The 14,974-nt window shown below is 42.7% G+C and overlaps 1 non-coding gene across 1 annotated transcript; it reads right to left on the bottom strand.

Annotated features, from left to right (window-relative positions):
- Positions 1-14,682: 14,682 nt before the first annotated feature.
- On the bottom strand, positions 14,683-14,753 carry TRNAG-UCC. Its single transcript has one exon. It is a non-coding gene; the product is annotated as a tRNA-Gly (tRNA).
- Between the last annotated feature and the right edge of the window lie 221 nt (positions 14,754-14,974).

The raw sequence follows: 14,974 nt of genomic DNA on the forward strand, positions 1-14,974 counted from the left end.
TCCTCAATTTAGAAGACTTAGTTGGAAGCTCAGAAATTTCCTTTTTTTTTTTTTCCCTCTTTCTCTCTTTTTCCTGACTTTCTTTTTTCTCCTAGGCTCATTCAGTCATTGATTATTCCAGGAACAGAACTGGGAAGAACCCCACAGTCACTGCTACAATGAAAACAATCCCAATCCTCCCTCGAGGGAGTTTCATTCTTACAGGGGAAAAGGTCACTAATTTATAACTCTGTATAACTGTGGTCAGGTAAGCTCATCTTAGAAAGGCATAGAAGGCAAGGTCAGAAACTGCAGGTGGGACAGATTAGGAAATAGAAAAGTTTGCTCCAGAAGAGCTACTTGGATAAAATGGGCTTTGGGATGGTGAGTAATAATCTATATCTTGTCCATTTCCCCTTTTGCCACCTCTCCTCCTTTTCTCTAGAGCCCAAAGACCATCATATGTCTTACATGGTGTTTATATCTAACTTCCTTTTTTTTTTTTTTGGCCATTGTTCATTGTAATAGGGATATGATATTGACCTAGGTTAGCCTTGAAATTGAGGAGAGCTCATCTGGGCTTTTCTGAAATTTCCAAGTCCCAAAGGAGAATTTTATATCCCTTTCTCTCATTTGTCAAAAATCTGCAGCTGCACTTCCTGAGTTCCTGTGCCCAGAGGTTGAGTCCCAGGACCTTCTGGAATAGTGATCATGTGGTAGATTTGCCTGTGAAATCAAACCATGAAGGTCGCCCCATGGTGGCACCTGATTCTCTGAAGACAGCTGAGTGCCTGAGGAAATGTTCAAATTTGGTCTAGTGTCATAAACAAAGAGCTAATACTAATATGAAGAATGGCCTGGGGGTTGGGGTGCTAGTAAAAAAACAAAATCCAGGAGTCAGTGATTACCAGCCTCTAAAGGGGATGATGTAACAGAGGGTCCATATCCCTGAGAATAGACTAGAAACTGAAGAATAAATTCAGTTCCAATAACATCTTCAACTAACACACAATTTTGTTTATTGTTATGAATGAGTCAACATGTACTTGATGGCTATGTACTGGGTGTCAAGCACCTTAGCCACAAGAACTAAAGAAGTATAAAACTAGTATGATTTCTTTTACAAGGATCAGCACAAAGTTGGTTCCTACAAAGCAGAGGTTAAAGATGTCCCAGAGTCCAACTCATCCAAATATCCAAACTCATCAACTACACCCTCTTCCCTCAGTACTCTCCCTGCTGTCTTTGGGTTACATAATTTACTGCAATGTCTCACAGAACTCATGAACTGTGCTTGAGGCTGAGTGGTTCATTAGGGAAACAACAGGTTACAACTTGGGGATCAGGAACAACTCAGAAGTAAGAAGAACAACTCAGACTACAGTTTTTGATCAGGACGGCTTCTTCTCACTCCCTGCTAATAGGCCCTGCTCAAGGTCTTCTTGAGCAAGTGTTGCAACCTTTAGTTCCATGGGTTGGCTTGTCTCACCACAGTCATCTGGTGCTTGTCTCCTGGTTCCTGCCATCTTATGCTGCTATTACTCTTGCTATTTCTATGCTGCTGTCCCTCACAGTGTTCTGTGTTACGGTTCCCTGTCTCTATATCCTGGGTCTAGGAGGTTCTCAGCACAGGGACCAATCATCTAAAAGATACACTCTGCTTCCATCTCTTTTTGGTAGTAGTGAATTCCCCCACTTCCTACCTCTGGGATGGCTCATTTTAAGCCTATTGGGATGGCAAAACCTTGTTAGGGTTCCATACATCTTACTTGCATGGTCTCACTCCCACAAAGGTGTGATGCACCTTATTTGTATTATTAGAGACATGTCTGATCCCTTTGGTGGGCCACGAGCACTTTATTTGCATAATCCAACCCAATCTTTTGGTGGAAGTTACAAGACCATGCCTATGGAGACCATATAAAAGTGATCCATCACACTGCAAGACTTGAATCAGGATCGAGGAAATATGGTTAGGATTCTGTCCTCAATCTTAGTTTTTTCTTCCCTTCATCTAGCAATTATCATGTCCATGTAAATGGGTCCCAAATCTATTTTGTCAAGTCTAGGTCTCTAAAGGAACTCTAAGGCATTTGACAGCTAACCAGAAGTTTGGCAGTTCAAACCCACCAGTCACTCCACTGAAGTAAGACTGGGCAATCTACTTCTGTAAAGATTTACTGCCTCAGAAATCCAATGGAGATTACTATGAGTCAGAATCGGCTTGATGGCAGTGAGATTGGTTTTTTGGTAGGTCTCTAATTTGAGTTCCAGAGACATACTTCAGCCACTGCCTAGACATCTCCATTAGGATACATATTTGCACCTCCCAGAACTTGAAACTCCTTGGAAGTGAGAACGGCCAGACTTCATCTCACCTATTTTGATCATGTTGTCAGAAGGGACCATTCCTTGGAGAAGGAGGTCATGCTTGGTAAGGTGGAGGGTTGACGAAAGAGGGGGAGGCCTTCAACGAGATGGATTGACATGGTGGCTGTGATGATGGGCTCAAGTACAGCAGGGATCGTGGAGCCGGCATGGCATCAGGCAGTGTTTCATTCTGCTGTGCATGGGGTCGCTATGAGTCAGAAACGACTCGATGGTACCTAACAACAACAACAACAGAACTTGATGTGTACAAACTCAAATTCATTTATCAACCTTACTCCCCAGTACCCCTCCTAAAACTGTCCTTTTCCAAAGTCTGATATTCTGCCTACAGTGATCTTTCATTCTCTTCTCCCTGTCAGTGTCCCACTGATCTTCAAGATGGCTCAGCTGTTATGTTTTCTATGTATGAAATGTCTGAGTGTTATGGTGCAGGCTCTGTCCTCTGAAGCCACATCCTTTAAGGTTCAGATGAAAGGCCACTTCCCATGTAAAGTCTCTCCCAACCTCTCCCAGGCAGAAGAACTTCTCCCTCCTCTGGGCTCCTATAGCACTTAACTTGAACCTCTCTTATAGCTCTTTCTACATTACTTTCCCATTTCAAATACAAATCTCTAATGTCTGTGTACCAGTGAAATATCCTCACTTCTTAATACATTTAGTAATTTCACATCAACCAGAAACAATTCTATGATTCTAAATATTGCTTTTTTTTAATTATTTTTTTTGTACTTACTAGTGCCTTCTTATGGGTTTCTCATTCAACAGTAATATATCACAGCTTCCAGATTCCTCGTAAATGCCACTTCAGTGTACAGTTAATACACATATGAGGTTCTATGTCTCTGAAAATTTTCAAAACACCTTATTTAATTGTGTATGCACTTCTAAATGATGAAAGATGACAATGTCATACTTCACAACAAGGGTAAGTTTGGAGTCAAGCTTATTGTATTTAATTTCGTTAATATACCTAGTAGTTGTGTGACCTTGGGCAAGTCATCTAACTTTTCTGAGCCTCATTGTCCCCATTTGTCATGTAGCAAATTACATAGTGTGGCTTTTCTAGCCATAAGTCTTTGTAAACTCCTTGGTGGAATTTGCCGTGAGCAACTGAGTAGCTCCTGATTGTTAAAGTTAGCCACCTGAGGTATTTCTGTTGGGAACAGCACAAAGTAATTTTCTGCAAAGTTCACTCTCTCTCAGGTATTTAGAATTCTGATATTGGGATTGGTTAGTTTGGCCATTCTGCCAGGCTCAAAAGGAGCCTTCCTAGAGGCAGAAGGAGTCTCTCTGACAGCTGGCTGAGAAAGACATGTTGCTGAGAGAAACACGCTCCTGAGAGACATGAGAGACATACATTTCTGAGAGATGTGAGACACGTGCTGCTGAGAGAGAGACACACAAGAGACATGCACTGCTGAGAGAGAGAGACAACAGACACACATTGCTGAGAGAGAGACTGCCAGCTGCTAAGTGAGACGGCCAACTGTGAGAGACTGAGTGCATTTCTGAACTTGAATTGTAGCCTGTTACTTCCCTAATATATCCCATAATCTGTGAGTTCTGTGTGGCCACTGCAGTGAATTATCAAACCCAGCAGAGAGGTGGTGGGTGCTGCAAGAGGAACAGTTGGTGTCAGGGTTGGTGAAAGGGCTGGAGGGAGGCAGCATGTCTGACTTTGCAGGGATAGGCCTTGGGCTGCTGATGGTGATTCTGTCTCCCTCTTGTAGGGTTAGAGGAGGTCAGAAAATGCGGCCTCCTTGCCTCTTTAGCACCATTTGTAGATGGAAAAAGGTGACTCCCCTTTCCAAATTTCCACACTGTGCTCTCTCTCATTTTCATGGGCTTGTACATGCTGTGCCTTCTGCTTAACTCTCTCCCTCATACTTTGTTGAGGTAACTTCTCATTCTCCAGGCCTCAGCTTAGATGCTATATTCCTCAGGAAATCCTTTGCCCCTCAAAGATGAGTTAATAGTCTCTTAAGACACTTGCCTGCTAACCAGATGGCTGGCGGTTCAAACCCACCAGCCACTCCTCGGAAGGAAGGTTGGGCAATCCTACTTCCGTAGTGATACTGCCTCAGAAACCCAAGGAGGGGTCGCTATGAGTCGGGGCCGACTCGATGGCACATAACGACAACAACAACATGTTCACTTGTTACATTGCATTTGCTAATGTCATACACTTACTCCCTGAACTGTAATGGTCTGTTTCTTGCTCCTACCCTTTCCCTTTGAGGAACTGGAAACTCCATGAGGACAGGGACCATGATTTGTTAACCATTACATCCCATCTTTGTTTTGCCCTTGTTCACTTTTGGCCCAAAGAAAGCCAAAAAAGGTAAGCTACATTAGCTAGGGAATTAATAATTCTGGAATTCTGAAGAAAATATCATCATCTCACCAAGTGACTTATTAACTGAGTGCATTGCAACAATTAAGCTCATCACATTGCCAGCCCCATCCTAGCACTATGCTAGGCACTAGACAATGATCTGTCTTAGGTACAAAACTCAAGTGATATGTCTTCTGAACTGATGTTAAAGTCCAACAGTTTTCAATTTCAAGAGATTTACAGCTCATTTTGTATGTGTGAAACTACCCAAATCATCAAGAGAATTAGTTTTCTTAGAGAATCGTCATCAGTAATAGTAATTTCCACAGTTTGTTTGGCACCCTTTGTTATTTTATTTCAAAAAACCCAGCCGCCTATAAATGTATTACAACAATCAAGGCACTTTATTATTAATAAAACAAATGATAAATGATGGTACCATTTTCTATGTATTTTAGTTGCTGTTACTTCTACAGTTTATTTCATAAGTGTGCATTGTTTGTGGTGGTTAATAGAGTAAGTTCCAGGGTCAGACAGCCTGTGTCCCAACCTCTTTTCTGTTATTCATTATCTGCGTGATCTGGGGCAAGTTACTTCATCTTCCTGTGCCTTAGTTTCCTGGTATATAAAATGGCAACAATAGCATCTGCAGTATAGGGGTATTGTATGGATTAAATGAGCCAATGCACATAAGGGCTTATGGCAATGCCTGGCACCAGGTAAATATTCTATTAGTGTCAGCTATTTTTGTTTTCCAGGGGTGAGTCAAACTTAAGAAGGGTGTATAGACAAGATCACCTCTAAATTCCCTGCCAACTCTGAGGTTCTGTGTCTCTATATTATTCCAATGCCTCAGGATTCCTTTGTAGTAGGGAGGGGGCAGCATTATCCACATTTTACAAACAGTGAAATTGAACCATAAAGAAGCAAAATGTCCAGTAAGCAAGAGGCAGTCTGAAAACTCAGCTTTGTACATGTGAGTACTAGGATTCTTTCCAGAAGGCTATGTGACTGTACATTTGAAAAAAGGTGTAAGACATGCCTATGAGCCTTATGAGCAGTGACCCCTGATGGACCTTTCTCTGCCGAGGCTCTCCATGAATGCTCAATGAGGTCACTCTGTCTCCATTGCTGAGATGATCTCAGGCCAAGACTTCCCAGTTATTTTTCTTACTAGCTTTCAAAAAGACATATCAGGGAGCTAGATAGGGTATCAGCTAGATAGAGTTCCCTATATCTCTTTAACCAATCTTACCCCTAAGTTGTCCTAGATATAGACATATTTCACCTGGATGAGACCCTGACTCTTTGAAGGGTGTCCTTTTGCTGATCCAAGATCTTAAACCATTAGAAAACCCTCTAACTGACCTTTCCCCAAATACTTCCCCATCCCATTCCACCCATTATTTCTCTTGCAACTCTTGGGCAAAAATAAATCTACAAAAGTTCTTCTCCTTTCTCTCTTCCTCCCCATACATCTCTCTTCCTGGGCTGGTCAGAGGGAAGACTCCATTCTTTCCAGGTGACCTGGCTGTGTAGAGGCAGGCCCCAAGAGTTCCTGGGTGTGGATGTGCTCTTGTGCCGAGACTGGACTGTTGAAGAGGACTCAGGATGCTTTTCTCTTCTGTCCACTAGGGGGCTGCTTGTAGGGGGATGGAAAAAACGGAGGCTTAAAAAAATATGCTGCTGAAATTTCAGCAAGAGGGGAAAAGAGAGCGCGTGAGAGAGAGACAGCAAAGCAGTCCCAGGCTTCCTCCTCTCCACGTCAGAGGCAGGAACCAACAGTGCTAAGGCTGTTGGCTCAACACGCACAGACAGAGAAAGAAGGGTAGACACAGACAGAGTGAGAGAAGAGGGGTCCTCCCTGACCCAAGGAATTACCACTAGTGGAGTAAAGCCACCTGACTTTTTCATATTATTTTGGTTGCTTCCTCTTGCTCCTTCCTCTCCTAGCCCAGCCAGCTTGGGTTTCATTTCTTTGCTGGAGCCTCCTCTCTTCTCCCAGAAAAGGAGGAAGGGAAGAGAACGGAGAAAGGTGGGCTTTTTAGGTGAGCGCATCAGCTGGCTCCAGCCTCAACAGAAGAGAATTATCTTCACAGGAAGCTCCTCTTGCTCCTCTGCCGCCCACCCCCAGCCTGGGTAAGTCCAGCGCACTTGTTCCTTCGATTTGCTCGCTAGCGTGATTTCAGCACCACGGAGAGCTATGAGAAGCATTTCGGTTACTGGGTGTCTGTGTTTCTGCAAGGCGTTTGGCACTAAGGTTACATCTCTCTCTCTGCTGACAGTGGAGCAGGGTTCTGCGTAGGGGAAAGACAGGAGCAAAAGAAAACTATGCCCATGGAATTGAAGGTGGATGTGGACTCTGGCCTTGCGTGTGTGTGCATGTGTGTGCACTGTTGCGTAAGACAGGTGAAGTCTGAGCTAAATTGTCAGAGGGTTCTGTGCTTCTCCAATTCTCTGTGTAGGGCTGTTCTTTTTGTATGTAGATAAGAGGGAAGGTTTTGGGGAATCAGTCCTGCACCTTCTTTAACTCTTTCCCGACTAGCCACATGTGGTGGGAGAGTGTTGCAAAGGAGGCTGGGAGGTTGGGGAGGGAGATAGAGTTAAAAGTTATGCTCCTTTGAGAAAGCTTGGAAGAGGTAGTTTTGATAATGTCAATTTCCCCAGGATTCTCTGGGTTCTTGCTATGGAGAGAGCCCAGTTTGACCTTTTACTTTCTTTCCTGGTGTGAATCTGTGGCAAGTGGACATGTGCAACAGGTGAGCACCAGGCTGGGGTGGTTTGGGGACTGAGGTCCCTCTGACTTCATGGTGCTAAGGAAGTGTGAGTAGGAGTTGGCGTATGTGTATTATACTACATCTGCAAGGAGGCAGGAGGTGTGTTCACTTTTCTGTCATCCTTGCTTATGTGTTTGGTTGGAAAGAGGGCAGAGTCTGTTCTCTCCTAGGGCGTCTACCAGTGAAAATCAGCCCAGGAGAAAGGTTTGAATCCGCACTTATAGGGAAGGAAGATAAGCCTGGGCTGGTCCCTGAATCATGAAGGTCTGAAGTGGTCCTATGTCCCCCTTAAGCACTGAGAGGCTCCACAAAGAGGCTCATCACCACTTTCCACTTAATTGCTACTGTTATTTGCAAGGTACATCTTGATTTCCCCTGCTTCCTGCCTCTCTGAAGTAGGTTCAATCACTTAACCTCATCTGCCTTGGTTTTGCCTAGGAGACACTATCGGCCTACTCCTTTCTGGCTCACATCTATTTGGGTAGGGTCATTCAACAGGTGGTGTTGTGGATTTACCCCAATTACCCTATTCTCCGTGGAGCCAGTATCACCTGGAGAGTTTAAAAGAGGCATTCTTGTTAGAGTAAGCCTTTCCTTGATTTGACACCAAACTAAGGTTCTGGCCACTCTCTTCAAGTATGTCAAGGCAGGGGACAATGAAATAGGCCACTTCTTTCCAATTCCCAACCAACTGTAGCATCAAGACTCTGCTGTGCTTTTAATTCAGCACCCTGTGCCCCTCCTCCAAACTAAACAAAATACTCACTCTCTGCCTCTGGTTGGGGGGCCTTCTGAATGTGAAATGTAGGAGTCATGAGTGAAACAGCATTACTATTTCTTTTACTGTGCTTTACATTGGATCCTGAAGCCTTAGTATCTCCCTTGAGTGGCAGGCAGTAGGGAGAATGCAGCAAGGAGAAGAGTAAAGTCAGAGGTTGTAATGGTAGGGGGAAAAGATCGAAATAGGCATATGCAGAGCATCAGAAACCAACATTGATTGACTTAGTCACATTTTAATTCTCCTAATTCCTCCTGTGCTTGAAATTCCCCAGTTTGAACAAGTGAGTGAATGGATTTCTGCAAGACATATCCCTGAAAGTTTTTTAAAAAGTACATGCCCTTCTGGTAGACCCTGTCTAAAGCCATCATTTATTACTGAAGGCATTGTACTTAGTGGTCATTATCTCATTAATTCCCTTAAGTTCTCTATGAATGGAGTGTTCAGTGACACTATTGCACCCATTTTATAAATGGAGAGATGTAGGTATTTAAAGTGCTAGGCCAGAGGGTAGCAAAATCAGAAACAGAACGTCTGGACTAGTAATATCTCATCACCTGTGAAATGCAGAAATACTCAGGAGCAGGGTTAGATTACTCCCCTGAGGACAGACTTGCAGCCATAGCCTTTTAGTGAACTCATTGTAGAGCAAAGGTCTCTTTCTGGTGAAGAACGAGAATTGGCCAGTAAGTCTCAAGGTGCTCCTGGTCTTTAGTTCTCAGCAAAGAAGATGGCCAGGAGCCAGTTGGAAAGCTCTTTGGGGCTTACTGTGAGGGGAAAAATCCCAGACTCTTGGGCCCAGACTGACGAGATATCATGCACCTGATTTTCACACTTAACTCACCTCCAGAAATCCCAGTTGAAGGCACCCTTCTTGGGCACATTGCCATGGATGTCTTGTTTGTAGGTTTTGATGACCTTTCTCTCCTATGAGCCTTCTCTGGGACCACCTTCAATGAGTTCTCTCCACAGGGAAAATGTGGCTCTGAGCCCTAGAAGAGGAAAAGAGGGTTGGACACAAAACTTAACCTTAACCACAGGGAAAACCTCCTGTTCCCTGGTAGCTTTGTGCCTTATACCTGGCCAGCATTTGGGAGAGAAAACCATTGCTTCCCACAGCAAGCCCTCATTCACTGAACAATGTAGGCTCTTGGGCTGCTTCTAAGATATGAGGAGATGAGAAATGGTGAACACAGTTGGAGGGAAGAAGAAGGTTGGCATACTGCCCTATTTTCAACCATAGGCTGCTTTTACCTGGAGAGGGCTACTTCTATTTTCTAAAAAGTTGAGATATAATTCACATGTAATCAAATACATTGATCTTAAGTATTCTGATTAGTACATTTTGAGTATTGTGTATATCTCTCTAACTACCCTAAACAAGGGGAGCTCTGGTAGATAGTGCCTAAGGCACTTGACTGCTAACCAGAAGGCTGGCGGTTCAAACCCCCCAGCCACTCCTCGGAAGGAAGATGGGGCAATCTACTGCTATAGTAATACTGCCTCAGAAACCCAAGGAGGGGTCGCTATGAGTCGGGTCTGACTCGATGGCACATAACAACAACAACACCACCCTAAACAAGACACAAAAAATCCTTTCTGCGTATTTCCAATCAATCTTTTCTTCCCCTAACCCCACCATTTTCTGACTTCTATCACCATAGCTTCATTTTGCCCTTAATAGATGTATCATGTAGACCCTAGACTTTGAAGAGAATATTTCAGATTTCTGAGACTATTTAGTGAATGGCAGAAATGTTGGGAAGGGTTGTATTCTACTCTCCAGTTTATCCTTTTGGAAAATCAAGTGGCTATTTCAATATTATGTGTGGAGGACAAGAAACAATTCAAATAGAAGCCACAGAAGCCCCTGCAGGTGCCTGCCTCTGAGTTGAGCTGAGCTATTTAATGGTAGAGTGCATGGAGATGATGCTGAAGTTTCTATTAAAAACTTAGAATTCTGCATTCAAGTGGCTGGGCATGAATCATCCCATCTGGTCTCTAGGAGGGTGAGCTGAAGGAACACCCATGTGAGCTTATTAGGGAAAGAGACAGGAAAGTTCGCTATGATAGTGTTTATGCCAATTCAGCTTCATCCACAAAGGTCATGGCTCAGGAGGTTGCTGGAACTCTTTATTTAAGAATAGGTTTAGTACCAGAAATCACTTCATAGAGACTCATGTACAGGATAACTGTATTCAGAGATCACTCCATTCACCCTATTCCCATCTCTGGGTTGTGGGCAAGGACAAAGAGTACTCTGTTCTGTTTTTGTCATTAAGAAGCTATGGAGTTATCAGAAGGTTTGGATGACTTTGTGGAATATATGGGTGTATGTGTGTACACCTACACACAGTCATACCTCACACTGTGGTGAGGATTCCCTGATATTCAGGGAGATTTTGGTGCAGAAATACAAAAGTTGAACAACCACAACAAAGCCAATACCCATAGATGACCTGGGAGAACTGAAGAGACACACTTTGCCTCCTCTTGATAATGTCCTCAGATCACTGGACTGACTGGAGTTTCATCCTCTTAATAATAAGACTACTGGGAAAAAAGGAATTGTGTTTAAAAGCTATTTCCAACTGTATATAAAAATCACAGCATCTATAACTTAAAACATGACTTTGGATTAGAACAATATTCATACATTCTGAACACAGTAAATAACTGATATGTCAGTTGGTAAAACAAATTTGAGCAGTCTTGTACTCTTCTCTCTCCCTCCTTTAATTCTGGCCAGCTGCCTTTACTCTCCAACAAAATGGGAAAGGGAGACTCTCTGGTCATGGCATCACTTGAGTTGAAATTGTCCCTTTCCTTATGAAGACCAAGAAAGTGGCTCCTGGAAGCAAATAGAGGATGATTTGGTGCACTCCCCATCCCACCAAAAGTGAGTTGGGTCCATCTCCTATACTCAGACCCTGATTGATAATGTATATAGATACAATTCACCTATTCCCCCATTGAACTGCCCCAATCTTATCCCAGAGAAATGCCAGCAGCCAGGGAGAGGCAGAGTTGTCATCTTTGATGACACATCCCTGGGTATTTCCTGGCTTATGCTTCTATAATGAGGGAAGGTGTTCTGGGGTCAAGTACAAATGAGCAAACAGACTCATTACAAAGCTTTCTGACAGGATCTAGCCTGATTTACCGGTAACCCCTGTCCTCAGAGCAGAAGTTCATCCCCATTGACCCCTGGTATAACGTCTCATGCTCTGGCTGTGGATGACTCAACAAAAGGTTATTCAGGACTCAAGAGAAATTTCTGGTTCTTTTAATCTGGATGTGCCCTTGTCATACTACATGGTATGAGAGGCAGAGGGAAAAAGCCTAGAACATTGATCTTAGAACAGTATCAATCCAGCATGGCTAACCTTTGACAATAGCTTAGGAATATCTCTGTTTCTCTGTTGTTGTTGTTGTTGTTATGTGCCATCGAGTAGGACCCAACTCATAGCGACCTCTCCTTGGGTTTCTGAGGCAGTATCACTATGGAAGTAGATTGACCCATCTTCCTTCCGAGGAGTGGCTGGTGGGTTTGAACCGTCAGCCTTCTGGTTTCTGTTTGTCTAGTACTCCCCAAAGATTGAAGATCTGGGCGGGTGTTTAGTCTTTGATCCTAGTTCACCTAAAAATTTACATTGCTAGGGCCTGTTGCTTGGCTCTTTCTATGATTGTTAATCATAATACCTGCCAAACTTTACTAAGTGCTTACTGTGTGCTTTATTTAGCCAAGTACTTGGTACAGAGAATACCCTCAGTAAATGTTTGCTGTTATTACATTTTTTTTTATTATGGTGAAAAAATACACAATGAAACATACACCAATTCAACAAATCCTACATGTGTAATTTAGTGATACTGATTACATTCATCCAGTTGTGAAGCCATTCTCTCTATCCTTTTTGAAATTATTCTACCACCATTAACATGAATTCAATGCCGTAAGCAAAAACTCCACCTTTATCTTTCTTCCTACACTTGGTAATCACTAACAATTTTTGGTTTCTGTAAATGTGCTTACTTCATATAAGTGAAGGAGCTTTGGTGGCATAGTGGGTAAGACATTTATCTGCTAACTAGAAGGTCAGTGGTTCAAATCTGCCAGCTTCTCTGTGGAAAGAAGATGAGGCAATCTATTTCCCTAAAGATTTACACCCTTGGAAACCCAATGGAGGTCACTATGATTTGGAATCAACTTGGCAGTGTGTTTGGTTTTTTATTTTTCATATAAGTGAGATCATACAGTATTTGTCCTTTTGTGACTGACTTATTTCACTCTGTATAATGTTTTCAAAGTTCATTCTTGTCGTGGCATACACCAGAACTTCATTTCTCTTTACGGCTGAGTAGTATTCCATTATGTGTATACACCACCTTTTGCTTATTCCTTCATCTGTTGATTGACATTTAGGTTGCTTCCACCTTCTGCCTATTGTGAATAGTGTTGCAATGAATGTTATTACTATTAATGAGCATTTTAAATACTTCCTATCATTTGGTGGTTCAAAAATAACTTATACTGTTATCCTCATTTTACAGAAGAAAAAATTGAGGCATAGTGATAATAAGTGGTTTGCTCAAGTTATGAGAGCCAAAAATTGGTAAAGCAGGGACTCAAACCCAGGTTCAAGGACTTTGCCATTAACTACTTGCTTATTTTGCTTTTATCAATGCTTGACAATTAATGAGGGCTCCCTTAAGCATTTAAGGATTTTTGCATCTTAGGTTGTTGCTAATCTTTATATGTTAAAACATCTTACCTCTTCCCTTAGATTGCCTATTCTATGGGGCTGGGGAGTGCAGCACAGAACCTGGTCCACAGTACCAAGCCAAAAACCAAACCCACTGCTTTTAAGTCAACTCTGACTCATACCAACCCTGTAGGACAGAGTAGAACTGCTCTACAGGGTTTTAAAGAATGCAAATCTTTTTGGTACATAGGGTTGCTGTGAGTTGGATGGCACCCCAAAACAAGAAATCTTTGTGGAAGAAGACTGCCTCATCTTTTTCCCGTGTAGCAGCTGGGAGGTTCAAACTGCAGACCTTTTGGTTAGCAGCCTAATTCTTTAACCACTGTACCACCTGAGCTCCGGCAGGGCCCAATAATAGTTTCCTGATTTGCTGTTGGTTCTGTTCAACCCAAGTATTAAGAGTTCCCACCCTTGTTTCCCTCTTTCCACAATAATAAAACCAGCTATTATATAGTGTTCACTATGTACCAGGTACTATACCAAGCTCTGCAATGCAATATTTCACATGATCTCACAATAATGAGTCAAAGTAGCTCACATATTATTGGCAATTGCTGTGAGAAAGGCACTGTGCTAGATGTTTTACATACCTTTCCTTACTTAACCCTCACAGCAACTCAGGAGGAAGTTTGGCAAGGAAAACTTTCCTCTACAGTTGAGAGAGAAAGGGAGACCTTGGTCAAAACACTTACTTGAGTTGAAATAATCCTCCTTTTCTATGAAGACTACAGAAGACAGAATACATAGATGAGGAAAACAAAGTTCCTGAGAGCTTTGAGGGCTTTTCTTAAAGTCACACTGCTAGAAAGTAGCAAGGCTGGTTTTGAAACGAATCTGTCTGATATAGCACCCAAACTCTTTCACTACTTTCTGCTGCTGGTGTCTTGGCCACATTTTTCCTGCCTGGACAACATGTACACAGAACAAATGGGATTAAGACAACAAAAAGCAAGACCTAAAGGTTTACCACTAGGAAACTTGGTTTCAAATTCTACTTCACTATTTACTGACCCTGTTACCTTGGGCAACTACTGCCTTAATCTGAGTTCTTCTGCTGCAGCCTATCCACCTCAACCCTTAAAAAAAAAAAAAAAAAAAAACCCTATGGTGTTCATCTTGTCTTCCTTGTTGTTAGCTGCCACAGAGCCAGCCTCCAACTCATGGTGGTCCCATGCATTATGGGATTGGATAATTGTGATATATAGGGTTTTCACTGGCTGATGTTTCAAAGTAGATTGTCAGGCTTTTCTTTCTAATCCGTCTCAGTCTGTAAGCTTTGTGGAAACTTGTTTAGAATCATGCTGTTGTTATTAGATGCCGACAAGTCGGTTCTGTCTCATAGTGACCTTGTGTACAACTGAACAAAACACTGCCCAGGCCTGTGGCATCCTCACAATCATTACTATGCTGGAGCCCATTGTTGCAGCCACTATGTTGATCCATCTTGTTGGTTGAGAGTCTTCTTTTTTATTGACCCTCTACATTACCAAGCATGATGTGCTTGTCCAGAGACTGGTCCTTCCTGATAACATGTCCAAACGACAAGAGATGAAGTCTTGCCACCACCATTCCTAAGAGCATTCTAGCTGTACTTTCTAAGATAAATTTGTATCACGGTAACATACATACCTCCACAGGTGCTGACTGCTTACGAGGAGCATTGTCTGGGAATCGAACCCATGTCTCCTGCATGGAAGGCAAGAATTCTACCACTGAGCCACCAATGCCCCCATGTCCTCTTTAGGAGTTTCTTGAGAATTAAATGAGGCACAAGTTCAAAGTGTCCAGGACAGTGCCTGGCCAGAAACATGTCCTCTGTGAATGATTGTTGAACCTGGATTGACCTGTGCCATTTGCTGTTTAATGTGGCCTGGAGACTAGATGTAGTCTGGGGTACTTGGCATTTTAACAAGCAAACAATTATCTGGGCTGACCTGGATTTTATATT

Source organism: Orycteropus afer, unplaced genomic scaffold (genome assembly GCF_000298275.1).
Source record: "Orycteropus afer afer isolate SDZICR_OR568_19922 unplaced genomic scaffold, OryAfe1.0 scaffold00175, whole genome shotgun sequence".
Classification (NCBI taxonomy): Eukaryota; Metazoa; Chordata; class Mammalia; order Tubulidentata; family Orycteropodidae; genus Orycteropus; species Orycteropus afer.